The sequence below is a fragment of the Helicoverpa armigera genome, chromosome 14 (genome assembly GCF_030705265.1).
Source record: "Helicoverpa armigera isolate CAAS_96S chromosome 14, ASM3070526v1, whole genome shotgun sequence".
NCBI lineage: Eukaryota > Metazoa > Arthropoda > Insecta > Lepidoptera > Noctuidae > Helicoverpa > Helicoverpa armigera.
Window position 1 is genome coordinate 12107644 of NC_087133.1, and position 15302 is coordinate 12122945.

Sequence of the window (15302 nt, forward strand, 5' to 3'; positions counted from 1 at the left end):
ACGTGGAGAAGACTTACAGTGCTTTAGTAAACCGCATTTGTTTCGCTAATAGAGTGCTTTCACAGGTTTTATTTGTACAGGAGTACGTATTATTCATAGACTTAACTATGAGCTCACAGACATGATATGACCAAAAATGGATTGTAAATGTTTATTTTCGTTTTTGTTTTTTTGAACAAAATGGAAAAAGTCTATTTCCAAGGGCAGATACATTGCGTCTCTAGTGACAGTTTCTTTAACAGGATAAAAATAATACTACAGATCATAATCAATATCTAAGTGTGTTATAAGCCTTTTGGCCATTATTTGTCCCCTGAACGCGGCCTAACCAGGCTTACAGTACACATTGACGTTAGGTCGCCGGCCTGGTGCCAAACGGCGCAGTGCCGAACCGCGGATAACACTCCATTAACCTTTAACTAGTGACGTGTAGTCTCACAGGCGTCGTGTATGCGGTAAATTCTTAGATTTGACGATTTCCCCCCGCTTGCCGCGACCTGGCGTCTCAGTAGCTTTTCTTTTAGTGCCAAAAAGACCATAGAAGGGAGCAGACGTGGAGTAAGATAAATAACAGGTTCGTAATTTTAATTTGAAATTCGATTGTAGCCTGTTAGGCTACATGTCCCTAGTTGTCAAATAAATATTTTTTCGAACAATTTTTTTGCTTTTAGTGTAAAATGGCAGAAAACGCTAGGAAACGTGAACTTCAGCCGTCGACTTCATCAAAAAGAAAAGTATTACTAGTGGATATGAAGAGGAACTCAATGCCCTCTTGCTAGCTTCAGACCAATCAGACAGTGAAGGTGATATTGAAGAGTTTTTGGTTTCCGACCGTGAATTTTTGCAGTTACGTGAAAGTGACCAAGATGAAGATCTAGAGGAGAAGGTTTCAAGCAATGTGGGGAGCGAGATCACTAGAGAAGGAGATAGCACTGATAGTTCTGATGATGCCTTGCCTCTTTCGGAATTACGAAAATCGAATTTTGTAAAAATTGCCAATGATTTATGCCAAACAGAGTGTGTGTCAGAATTTTTATGTTTTGTTTTCAGAAGTAGCTTTTATGTTTTTTTTATCTTTGTATTGTTTAATTTTTAGTAAAAAGAGTTACATATGTCATATCATTTATGTAAGGTCTATTAAAATGTTAAAATAAGGATCTCAAGTCAATTAAGGCTGAAAAGTACAAGTAAGTGTTAATTATCATTTGTGTTTAAAGTGATTATAAAAACTGATTGAATTAATTTATATTTGTTTTATTACATTCCAACAAATACATATCAACGCATTTTAAATCATTATAATGCAATTTTATGACAAAATTTAATTTTAAAAGTAGTAGCCTGTGAGACTACATGTCCCTTATAGTGTTCTCAATTTGTCACGTCCCTAGTTAAAGGTTAACGAGGCGTTGTTTATGTGCCCGCAATAATCATGCCAATTTGCCATCACGCGGGCTTTATGGCCACACGCTCTCAGATACCGTACATAGGTTATACTTAATGCCTATTTGTAGCTGTTCCATGATATGACAAGGATGTGGTCAACTTTTGTCGCATCAACACTGTTTATGCAGAACATGCTCAGTGAATGGAATTATGTACAACGAAGAACACATACCTACCACAAATTGGTTGGAAGTAAAAAAAAAACTAAATGAGAAAAAATCTTTTGTAAAATAAAAAAGAGAAACGCAGAAATATTTTTATGTATAAACAAATGAACGTGCTGTATTAAATATTATAAAATAATATGATTTTCGTAACTACCTATAGTGTGAACCGAATGGGGTAAAAGTAAATTATACTGCTCTCACACTACACAAAAAACTTACAAAAAAAAAAACTTAAACTGGACGTAATAGTTAACTTAATTAACTTAGCATACCCTATCATTTAGATACAAATGTTTCAAATAATATGTTACAAGAATTCACCCTTAAAAGACAAGCGTCTATAAATCGACTTTTTATAAAGTAGATTCTCCAAAATTCATAAAAAAATAATTGACCATAATTTCTATTCAGTCAATCGACTAACACCAATTATGTATTCTGAGAACGAGCCATTCGATTTGGTACAACACAAAAATCGATTCCATTGTATTCGAATTATATTCAACAATCGATTGATAACAATCGCGATCGTGTGACATCTCGATTGGATGCGGGTGTTACAAGACTTATCTACATGAATTTATTTACGGCTGTTCCGATACCAGATAATGGGGCTATAGTATCGTGGAATACAGTAAGACTACTTGGTTTTGCCTTCGAAATGTTTGATGATATAAAATGGAATAAATTCATCTTCTAGCTGCTGTTGGTATCTTTTATTATTTGTACTTATTATTTAGTTGCGTAATGAATATTGTTAGTTTTCATTATTGTCTTTTTAGCGGTTGAAATGAGTGCTTCATGACAAAGAACAGCAGACTGAGTACAATCCGTAAAGTTAGTCGTATTACAAAGTTCGAGTAGTCTCAGCGACGCGTAGTTTACGAGCATAAGCGACTCACTTATGCAAAGTAGATGATTCCACTTGTACTGAGTTGACAAATGAAATAAGGACAAAGCTGCGCGAGAACACCTCCTATATTTTGTTTGTAAGTTGGCTTTAATACGAACTTTATTGTCGCAATGACTGTGAATCTGTTTATTATTTAGATTAAGTTTATTTTGTCTTCATTTTGATTTTAGCTTGTGTTTTACGAATCTGTAACAATAGATGTACGGTGCTGTATAGCTGTATTATTTTTGTATTGACCACATCACCACATAGTTGACTCACTGTAGACATGTACACTGTGATCCATTGTCTCGTTAGTCCCAATTGGTGGCTGATCGTAATTTGGTTACAATTGATATCGGAAGCTTGTTAATCTTTTCATCTGGCAGCTGGTTTATTAGCTCTTTTTAGTGGCACACGGTTAATTGATTGACAATAGCGGTTTGCGATTGATTGAGCACCGCGTACGTGCGCCCGAGATAATGGCGGACACCCGCTGTTACATGTGCCCGTAGGTACCATGTAATATTGCCAGTATGTGTCTACCCACTGATATTTAATACAATAACCAAGTAATACATTTCATACATATTATGGTTATTGGGATACATAATGCATCGTCCTGTTTGAAAATGAAACTTCGCGTCTTCAATTTATATTCTGCTTTGTAAGCCATGTTTATATTTTCTTAAACTTAAAATATGTATGGAGGTATAATGTTATGTTATTTCAGCATCCAGTCTATGTTTGTGTAAAGTTCCTACGTTTACATAGCATTAGTCAATATATTGGCATAATTTATTCCGACCCAAAATAACTATCGTCTAACTAAAGGCTACTAATAATACTATCTACGAAATATTTATATCAGTATTTGATTAAAATAGAATCATATTTGCTGTACCAATTACAGATGTAAATAAAAGTACTGCTTTCAATAAATATTTAATGTTATATCATATGGAGTCTATTCTGAAAGTGGCGTCCTTGCCAAATATAATATTATACAAATCAAATATTGAAGGGACTGTAGTGCTCACTGTTATCCTAACCACACAGCCGGGTTAATTCAATTTAAAACTATATATAAAGTGTCCATCAGGCTTACAATGAGCGGATAATAATCTAGCGTTGTTAACATTCTTCAGCTGTCGCGCAGACAAAGGAAACAGCGCTGTCAACCGTCATGCTTCACCTTCAAATAAATCTCAATAAATAAGTGCCAGTTGTAACGAGACATCTCTCGAGATACAATTATATAACAATTTTAACAATCGGAACGGAACAAGGAGTAACATTTATCAGCGATCAGGCGGCGGCGGGTGCGTCAACAACGCGCTGGGAACAGTCGCACTGCGTGCCGTATCGTCGCCGACGATCGCTCGTCTGATCGCGCCATTAGATTGTTCTGTTCGGTACATTCCATTACCAACTACGTACATATTTGACTACGTTATATTGTTATTAATTCTTGATATGAGCTTTGTTCAAATATTGCTCGAATTAAAACGAATTTAGTATCAGTGAGAGCGGATCGGCTCCGCGCCGCCGACGTTTGTTCCTTCGTAATTTATGTTCAGTGTACGGCGATGCTATCTTTTCAGCTCTCTGTATTGTGTTATTTCAAATGTACAGTTTCCCTCACGATGTTTTACTTCGGAGCTTGAAAAGTTTCTCTTAGCTATTTGAATGAATAGCTTTTGACTCGAGTATCTCTAAAATGTTTTGCATACCTAATAGGATAAACACAATTGAGAAATCTATATCGTCTTTATCCGATTATGTTCTGAGCTCATTGTATTGTTGCAATTTGCAAACCAGTTCGAGATTTTTGTGTATTAATATGTAAAACATTATAACAGCGACAAGAGTCCAATAGATTTACAATACAATGCAGATTTATGATTCGAGATTGAATAGATAAACGATTGGCGATAAGATCCGGCCTGCAATAAATTTGCCACTTGCAAAACACGAAGTGTTCTGTTTTAGAGCACGCTTCCCGGGTAACAATTGTGTTGGAGACAAAATATGCAGAAATGGTTGATGTTAATCTGTGGTGATCGCCCCGAGGCTTGGCCCGGCCTGATAAACTGTAAAGTTGAAACGTAAAGTACCTGTCTGGCAATAACTGTGTTGGCACTTCAAGTGTGCTGACATCACAAAACAGTATATTGCGGTACTAATACCTTAAATTATTTTAAGTTCCTACCAAAACCAAAACGACCAACGCTAGATGATAAGCTATTTTTGAAGATATAAAAGAACAGCTAAACTCTTCAAACATTGAGTTATAGGTAATATTAATTTGGATGTATCCGCCTACTAGGTCTGGTAGCGATATCTTTTGTTTTTACAGCTGAACAAAGAAAACTTCATAAATGTTAACAAATAATCCTTTGTTTGTGAAATCAGTCAACAATGTACATATTTCAATATCAACGTGGGCCGTAGAGGTACAAAAATGTTAACATTCGTGATGCTTGTAGATTTTCATGCTTTCAGCTTGTAAATATCAGATACATTTGAAAATAGCGTTATAGCTTTTTTACGAAACTTTTTACAAATTGGCTAAGCGAATTAAGATTAAATAGTATGAGGATACTTTCTTGAAGTCTTTCTTGAAATAACCAGACACGTTAAATACACATAAATATTATCTGCATCGACATCCCAATGGGCCACGCTCCACGAGTTCATTTCCCGCGGACCCTAAGCAAATCCCGATATCGGAATATTTGGATACCCGAAAGGGATAGTTGCGTGACGCTACCTATCCCACGATATTAAGTAGGGGTGCCTGTTTGTTGTAATGTAGATTCCAAGACAAACGTCTCAATTCCTTGTTTGTTCGGAGCTATTGTTTCACGTGTTTGACGAGGGACGGCCGAAGCCATCGCTGTCTAATGTATGGCCGAGGGTAATGGGGAACTTACTTCAGTAGTTTTTGCTTTCCACTATTGTTTTGACTTTAGTATAATTAATTTTGGATTGGTTTGGGTTAGAATTGTTGTTACTATCTGTACTAGTGTATTATGGTATGTAGATCATCATAAAAGTAAAGCAAATAACTATATGACATCATTTAAAGAGCTGTGTAAAAGTAATATGTACGTAGGTATGTAGAATTGTATGTGCAGAGTTCTGACTGGACAACTCGTTAATCCCGCGTTGTTCGGTACATATAAAAGGTACCTACTGTGTTCACATCCATGTCCCCATAATCATTGTTATTTATAAGTTCTGCTCTAAATAACTCGTTGCTATTTGAATTAAAAGCGTTGTGATTGTGTTTACCCTGTATCGTTACAAAAAGACAGCTAAAATGCAACTAAATTAGATAGTTTTGAAAGTTGAAAATTAAGACTCCTAAAACTACGAAGTAATGATAACCTTCTTAGCCGACCAACGTGAAAGATTTGTAGGTAGCTATGTACATCTAGTATTTCGCTTTCGTTTCCATTATCTTTTATTTCATCCCGAAACTAGACATAATTTATTATCGTGCAAACTGTGGAATATTTCGGTCACGCAGCGACCAGCATCCAATCTGTATCTTTAGACAGTTCATTTTAAAATTCAAACTCTGAGCGAATATTTGTAAATAGGTACTTTATTTGTTTTGTAGAAATTGAGACGGTTTTCATGCCAAAAGCAGAAACCTGTAAATCCAATAAACCGGCCAAGTGCGAGTCGGACTCGCGCACCGAGGGTTCCGTACAAATCCTGTATAGATAAAAAGTGAGTCTCGCGCCAACCGTTTAGTTTAGAACAATCATAGTTATGATTATTGTGAGACCAAAATAGTTAATATTTTTTATTTTATAATATAACTAAAATAGTAGGTAGGGTAGTAAATAGTAGTTATTTGTATACAACATTTTGTAGTCATCATTCAGAAATCTGATTGAAAATAGCTAATTAAGGTCATTGGGCATATTTGACCCATTTTGTAAAAACTGGCGGACATGAATCAAAGTAGTTTTAAATCGTGGAGAATGGTATGACGTTTCTTTGAATATAAATATTTTATCAAATTCCATGGAGACGAATGTCCAAGATCGTTTGAAAAATATAAAAGACAAGCAGTTTCAGAGGATTGTACAGGTTGCAATGCTAGTTTTTATTGTTAAAGACTTTTCATAAAGAAGGAGGATGTCAATTCGGATGACCAGGATCTGATGAGGATCTGGAAACCCTGAGAAATCGAGGGCAACTCTTGAATATTGTAGGCACGCATCGAGTCAAAACCAGACATGTGAGTGTATTTTTGAAGGTACTGGTAAACAGTGAAGGTTTTTAGCTGATTTGATAATGGAGACTACAGAGAGTCGAGGGAACTCCTGAACGGTATGTTGCAACTACCACGTGTTGGGGCTTATTTTATTCGTATTGGCGAAGACTTTCCACATAGATAAGTTTGACTGCCATTGTGGGATCGATAGTAAAGATCAGATATAGCTATGGGAACTCCTTTACAATTTATAACGTAACCTTGTGTTGGAGCTTATTTTATTTTAGGTGATGAGAATTCAGTACTAATGGGCTCTTTTATTTTGAGGGATTAATCACCTAACGAGCCCCAGTTTCAGGTTTTTTTCGAAACTGCCTGACGACTTGTAACTGTCGAATTGTAACAACGACTGCTAGAGTGTAGGATTCGGGGCTGCTGGCTTTACGTTTCTAGAGCCTTGACAAAAGTGTAATTCTGTCCTTTTCTTTGTTTTATAAAGTCGGCTTTATTTTATTTGGTAGCATTTTACAAACAAATCCAACTTCAAACATATAAAAAAGCAACAAGAAAACAAAAGCAAGAAAGAAATTAAAAAGATGATAGGTGCATCGGTCTAGAAGTCGGTGTCTAGAGAATGCATCTATATTTATTTAACCACCGAGATCTAGACCGATGCATATAAACAGTTTTCTTGTTGTTTTTAGAAGTTGTTTTTTTTTTGTAAAAAGTTTTTATTTTTAACTTTTGTGAAAAGTTCTCGTCAATACGAATAATATAAGCCCAAACACGACGTTACTAAAACATACCGTTGAGGAGTTCTCTCGACTTTCTCACGTCTCCATCATCAGGTAAGCTCTAAACCTTCACTGTTTGATAGTATCACCAGACATACATCTGAGAATCAAGTTTTAATCCTATGCATGCCTACAATTTCTGATAGTTGCCCTCGATTTCTCAGGATTTCCATCATCAGATCCTGACCTGATGACAATGGAAATAAACGGCGAGTATACTCTTTTACTACAAAGAAATGTTTTCTCAAATCCGTCAAACTTGGTCGTTTAAATTCCCCATTGAAATGAGGAAAATATTTGATTTGATTTGATAATATTTTAATATTTTATGTAACTTCAAATTTATCATTTTCGCAATTTTTCCTTTATCTGTACTATATAACGGTGCTTCTTGCCGAATTTCAAGATTCTGAGTTCACGGGAAGTACCTTGTAGGTTTTGATTCCCTGGCGTGTGACGGAAATTCGTCTAAGGTGTCGGTATAACTACTGTATCTTTTGATCACGTTAACTTAGAAGTTTGATTTTTTCACTGCCTAAAGGGACAATAGACCTAGGTATTTGGTATAAATTTCAATTTGATACCTTTATTCGTTTGTGAGAAATAAGGTAGTAAGTTTCATTTTATTAAAATATATTTTTTTACATTATATAACTAAAAAAATGAGATTTTCGTAATTTTTCCTATATTTGCATTATATGACAATGCTTCATGCCAAATTTCAAGACTCTGAGTTTACGGGAAGTATCCTGTAGGTTTTGATTCCTTTGCGAGTGTCGAAAATTTGTTGAAAATATCGACATAATCGGCTGTATCTTTTGATTGGCTTGGCTTAGAAGTTTGATATTTTCACAGCTTAAAGAGACAATAGACCTGAGTATTTCATGTGAATTTCAGCTTGATATGTCCACGCGTTCTTGAGATAAAGGGTCTTGACAGACAGACAGACAGACAGACAGACAGACAGACAGACAGACAGACAGACAGACAGACAGACGGACAACAAAGTGATCCTATAAGGGTTCCGTTTTTTCCTTTTGAGGTACGGAACCCTAAAAAATGTATTTCAAAACTCAATTTGTATATAAGTATTATTCTTTGTCTGTCATTCATTTTCAGTTACAAAAGAAATCCCAAAAAGGAACTGCATTAAGATAATTCTTCTGCGACAATACCATAAGCTTAGTTTATTGCTGCTTCTGTCACTAAATTCAGGTTTATCATAAAGCCAGCAAATAACGCGAAACCGTACACATTTAAAGTTCAATGTAATAACATCAATTCTGAACGCACATTCAACAAATTACGAGCAGTGAGCGCTGAGCCTACAATTTACTGTACGCGGCCCGCGCCGCCCGATGCCAGGTCTAGCACAACTGTACGTGCTGAAACAACTTAAGTCCTAAGCGTTATATTTGCTGCTTCGCCTAATACCAGAGTTTTCATTGCAACGTGTATTACGGTAACAAAGTCTACTTACTAAACAAAACGTAAACCCAAAAATCACTGATGAGATCAATATCTTGCTATCACATAATATTTTAAGATTGTTCACCAAAAACATAAAAGTCGGCTAGTTTGAACAAGGAAGTCACAATTCACATACAATTTGCGTGGTGTGAGGGGCGAGATGTGCCGGGATGGGTCATACGCAAACATTTGCCCAAACATTACCCGCTGGCTGCGGCCCCGGCTCCGCTGAATTATTGAGACGTCCCGGTTTTAACACCAGATGCTATTTAGATGTTCTCATGTTTATTAGTTTGTCCCTCGTAATTTGTCATAGGACCCGTTGATGGCAGTAATTTAGGGCATGCCCATGAAGCGTTGATAGAATAATGTTGGGGAAGTTCGTCCACCAAATGTGTTCTCGGAAGCATTAATCTTCCCGAATACCGCACGAGCATCTGTAATCCCGTGGTCCTGAACAATGATCTCGCCTCGAGCTAAATCAAACTTACAGATGCTGTTACTTCCGAATTGTAACCGTAAGAAATCACGGACAAAGGTCCCGTAAAGTTTTATTATAAGTATTGATTGCTGCTCCGACATGGAGTTGCCTAAAGAATGGCTCCGCAGCCGTCACTATTATGAACGAGTCGGCCTGATAAAGGGAAATACCTGTGGAAATCAAACGGTGGAAAATAAATGTAGTCGGAGGCGAGAGGCGGGAGCAGGAATCGTTCGGTAAATCGGCTCGGTGCGGGCGCGGATTTGTCGCGCTCCTATGACATTTGTTAGCTCGCTACCTTCGCTACTTTATTTGTCATTGTCACGGCGTACACTTTCTTCGCTTCGTCAGTTTTTCTTACAGTCGTTTTTTTTCCTTATTTCTTTTAGAGCTTTGTGAATTACGTTTCATATGTTACTCGACACGACTGACTCAATGTTCTTACTTTTGAACACTACATGAATATCGTACACTTTATGATAACAAATAAGCGCTGTAACATTACAAAGTAATTAACTTGGATTTTTGAAGAAAATCTAATAACCAGTTATCTATTATAGTACCTAGTAGTGATATTTAAATCATGTTACAGATATCGTTTTATGTGTGTCCGTAATCTCTAACAACCATCTAAATGCCTGTTTATGACCGTTTTACAATCACCATTTTAACATCAAGATGACAATATTTATGTATACGACTAGGAACAGCCCACCGAGTAATTGTGTTATCGCTCTCATTAATAAATTGTAATCTAATCGTAATTTACTGAAATGAGGAAACGAATTTTATTCAAGTTGTGTTTATTGATAGTGAAATGAAACAAGTTGTAGGACTGCAGTGCTAGGAGAGAGAAGCGCTCGTTCAAACAAATTGAATTTTTTTAAAAGCGCTTTTTGAATTAACATGGCGAGATCAAAGCGAAAAGAAGATTACTGGGCAAATGAAAGCAATTTATAAAGGCTAGATAAACAGGCTGGTATAAATGAAATAGGGGAGCTGTATCTTTTTACACAGCTCAATGAGTGCGAACAAAGTCCGCGATACGCGCGCCGGCCGGACCGCGCGCCGCCCGCCGCCCGGCACCGCGCCGGACCGCGCGCCTTATCGCGATTCATTTTCTCAGCTAATATTTATTGCTCTCGGTGCACAAATGTTCACTACTGTTGTGATGTTTTCGCAGCAATAGGTTTTGATGCATTCTCTATCGTCATATCTTCTACTGTCGTGTCGGTCTATTAGTCGTAGGTATAATAACAATTTTATTAGAAATTATAATCTTATTGCTTCCTTTCGATAAACCAGAAATATTTTATTGGATTCTGAAGTATTTAATCACACCATAAAGATGTTACATTGATTACATTAAAACAGCTTAGTTGGAACTAAGCATTAAATATAATTTATCACAATATAATTATCTCTCATCTAAACGACGGATATTGTTTATACATCTAAATACTAATCGGTACATCTAAACGTAATAAATTCTCAAGGCAATGAAAGTAAATAAGATTAATTCAAAATAATATCACGACTATAATAAGGGAGACAGTTTATGATCGCGGCGGCGACTACAAATCAGTAATAACTCCGCTTGATGATAAATTTAACTAAATGAGTCAACGAAGCGTGGGCTTCAATAAACTTGAGGAATTTCTGTTCCCTGCCTCAATCAAACTTGAACCCAGATACATAAACTGATAAAATTATTCACGTGAAACATGGCTTGTTAGGTCTGATGATATTACTAGATTTGCTACAGTGATAAATCTCAGAAATGATCAGATCAACTGACCAATAATACTAACATTATTCTAGCTGTCCCAGATTTTGATACTGTACAAAACTGAACTGTGACAAAAGCGTTGTGAGATGGTATATATGAATTCAAACAATGAATACTCTGGGTATGCTTATACAGGACTTTTAAATGATCAAGAATTATCTCAACCGTCATTTATGTGCAAAGTATGACCGGCGTCATGAGGCAGCCCGATAAACCTTTTTGAAATCTGTTGCCAAAATAAACTCAACGCACTCGTAAAACGCAAAATCATCAAAACATATGCGTGTATAAATTCCGCAAACGACAACAAGTGACTCGGGAAAATTATAGGGCGACCCGCAAATGTCGCGCGCAAGTGTCGACGCGGCCAGAGTGACGAGAGCCGGCACACGTCTCCGCGCGTCTCCGCGCCGGCTGGCAGTGCTCGGCGCTAATGAACGGCCGGGGCTCTCGCTACACCGGCCGAGGTAAATTTTCTTAACAGCCCAGTTGTTGCCGCACGCCGGTCCTAAACACACACACACCCTCCTGCGGACAGATAATTTGTCCAAACTTTGGCGGTGCTAAAGTTTCCGCTTGCATAGTTTCTTTATCAGTTTATATCACAGCCTAACTTTAGTTGGTGACGAGCTGGGGGACCAGCTCCACCTCAGTTGTTGTCCCATCGAATTCGATGCATACTTTAACAATCATAGATTTATTTTGAAACTTGAAGCTTTAACATTATTGTGGAAGATGTATTTCTTAAAAGGAAACTTAATCGTTCTAAACTCCATAGCAGACCAAAGCACGTTGTTCTATTTAGACAAAACAACAGATCACGATTTTGTGTAGCCTAAAAACAAGTAATGAAGGAAGCCATATAAAGTGATCATTAAGTTTGATCAATGGTTCGCTTCCCATCACGAGATGGACGTTAGAAAGCAGGCTGATTGGCATGTTTTCAGCAAGAGTAGCATACAGACCAGCAGTCGTCGTGAGTGCGTATGGCTGAACTGCACCCGCCGCACTGCTTGGGCGCAGAACGCCATCGACACGCGCACGAAGTTACTCTTTATGTTGAACCCGCTCCAGCTCTTCTGGGCGCTGAATAATTTTATTGCGTTACTTGTTGTTCGCCGCTTATTTTGTATGTAGTTGGTAATCTGTTGTGAATTTACTAACTCGTTGTTTGGTTTCGGTGTGTGCTGGACAACTTTAACTTTATGCTAAGTGGGTCCTTTTCCGTAATTAACAAACAAAGCAGGGATGAAAACTCCTACCAACATAATTAAAGTCTATTATGTTTGTACAGCGTGTCCTTTTATTTACATTTTATTTTTAGAACATTAGAAATTTTACTTGTACTTAATCATTGACCTTAATATGCATAAAAACAGCTAGATGTCCTACTAAAAAGTGTTTACATTGCAACTTCAATATTGCGTCGCGCTGCTCCTTGTGATTTATGAGTCGCGTTCGTCTGCGGCGCGCGCGGTCCACTTGTATCTTTATTGTTCTAATCTTCGCTGTTTACAAACTATTGTACCATTTTAAAATTATGAACTGTTTAGATAACAGTCCCCTTCATACCGTCGCCATAAATATCAAGTTTTCTTGATAAATCCCAACTTTATGTTGTCTTTTAAGTTTAATGGTTGTTTAACAATCGGTATAGGTAACAATGTTCGTAAAATATCGTACCACTGTTCGTGACTTCAGTTCGCATTGTGTTGCTGAGGTGAGTGTAATCACCACTTGCGGGACACAGACGTGACCGACATCCGCATGTGTCCGTTACTAGTTCACGTCCACGAACAAACGCAGCTCTCACTAACAGCGCCGCTTTAATACTTCACAATTACAATTGGCAAAATCACACTGATCGAAGTTTGGTCGTAAGGCCGCAAATTGGAGCGAGCTTCAGCTCCGAGTGATTACATTAGAACATCACGCGTCACCTCGACTCCAATTTGAAGGGTCCAAACTATTTGTCCCAATCGAAACCCATTTGGAATTCAGATGGAATCGAAACGTCTAATTGCTTTCGGTTCAGCTCTTCGCATACTAATCTGTGACTGCGGCCGCTGTCCCATATACTGCGAGCGCTATTGTCGACTCTATTCATGTGCTCGTGTTTTTCCATCAGAAGGTGTAGATAGTGTCTTCTATCTACGTTAAACTTTACAATTTAAACTCATTTGTTTTTCGATCCCGATGTCGGAAGCGTAGAAAACTTGTCGTTCGAATATTTCCCGAAGTTTTCTGATTACAATCTTGTTTCAAATAAACACAAATGAGAGTTTTAATCAGTGCCGCAGAACAAACAAGTAATAACAGTAAATATCCGCAACCGCAGTGCGGAGTGCAATTTTTTCCGAGTTCAATATTTACGAGCGCGAAACACCGGCACTCGGTATTGGTGTCGCCAAGTCGCAAGTGGGTGACCGCGCGCCGACAATTCATAAAGCGGAGGAAGTGGCTCACTTCACACCCTCGCCCCGCTCATTCGCCTCTCCCCTTCGCAAGTTTTCCCAATTCCACCACAAACTGTAAATAAAGCAAACGATCCGATAACGTGGCCGCTCCAATTTGGTGCACGGACGAAGGAATATTTCACTTTCGTTTGGGCGATACTAAGCTATTTACATTTCGCGCCACTGCTAATATTTACGCCTTCATTCCACTGAAATTGGAATGGATTTAACAAGGTCACGACGATTCTGATTGCTTTAAGGAAATTGAATGTTCCACAAACAATTACAATGCCCCGGAGACTATCCGACCTATTGATTAATTGGCTTGCATTCATGTTGGAATTAATAAAATAAGAACAAGTTTCCTGTCCTGAAAGAAATACAAAAGAATACGTACTAAATTATTGAGATTACAAATATTACTATCGTAAAAAGCTGACTCGGAAAATAGAGTTCTAAAATTTTATATGAAAGAAATGAAATGGAACTGATCGAAAATACGAGTATAAAAGATTTCGTAGAAAAGCTGGCTAGTATACTTTTCAGTAAAAGTCGACTCAAATAATTTGGACGTAACTTACTTTATGTAAAGTTGCTGAAATTACTCGTAGACGTTACCTATTTACAAGTTTTCTATTGAATATTATGAAAGAGTTGTAAAGTTTAGCGGTTCCGAGGCGAGTTGAGAACCAACATAATTTTAATTCAGCTCCGAAGATTTCCCTCGACACTCGTCGACCTTCTATAATGATTAGACAAACTTCAAGTTAAACAAGAATGTTCTCTGGACAAAAGTCGGCTGCGAGGGAGCCATCGTGCTACTTAATTATTCAAAAGAGTACGAGATTAAATTAAAAAAATATAAAGTGTCAGCGCGGGAGGGTGTCTTAAAGTCAGCGTTTGACGAAGTGCAAAAGTTTAAATTAAATTTATAGTAGCGCGCGAGATAGATGTGCGCAGCCCACACGGCCACGCCGGCCACGCCGCGCCACGCCACGCCACGCCACGGCGCGACGCTACAGCCGCGCTAAATAACGACAATCTAGTTTTAATTGCAGCTATTTGTCTCCGGCCCGATGTTGCAGATTGCGTCGCCGATGGAACAATTTTGCATGCTCTTAACATATTCATTACTGCGCTGACGAAAAACGAAATAGAGTGTTCAGTCTGATTCTTCCGATTCGTTTCTTAGTAAAGTCGTAACGTCGCTTGCACCTTTGTGATTAGTCTTTAAATATTCAAAAGGGCGAGCCGAGACCGTGCATTAAGCACTCGAACGACGCATCAAAAATAATTCGATCATTAAACTTCAAAAAGCTTTTTTAAATCCTGTAAATATTGCATTAAAATTTTATGAAATCCAATTATGGAGTCGTAACTTTAAACCGAATTGTAATGGTGATCGTAAATAACAATAATAAAATATCTGAAATGACCATTTAGATGTGTGTAGTATTGATAAGGACGGACATTAGAGGCGCAATGCCTTGCTAGGTCGGTATGCGCGCGATGAGCCGCTATCAGCAGTATCGTTTAATGTTATTATGAGTGCTTTATTACAAAGGCTCGTAAT

The 15302-nt window shown here is 37.6% G+C and overlaps 1 protein-coding gene and 1 long non-coding RNA gene across 4 annotated transcripts in view; both read left to right on the forward strand.

The window, feature by feature from the left end:
- LOC110378404 (collagen alpha chain CG42342) overlaps nucleotides 1-15302 on the forward strand; it is a 285873-nt gene that overhangs the window by 125623 nt on the left and 144948 nt on the right. The window lies entirely within an intron of this gene.
- LOC135117787 (uncharacterized) lies at nucleotides 414-1242 on the forward strand. The gene is made up of 2 exons (XR_010277167.1): nucleotides 414-574; nucleotides 672-1242. It is a non-coding gene; the product is annotated as an uncharacterized LOC135117787 (long non-coding RNA).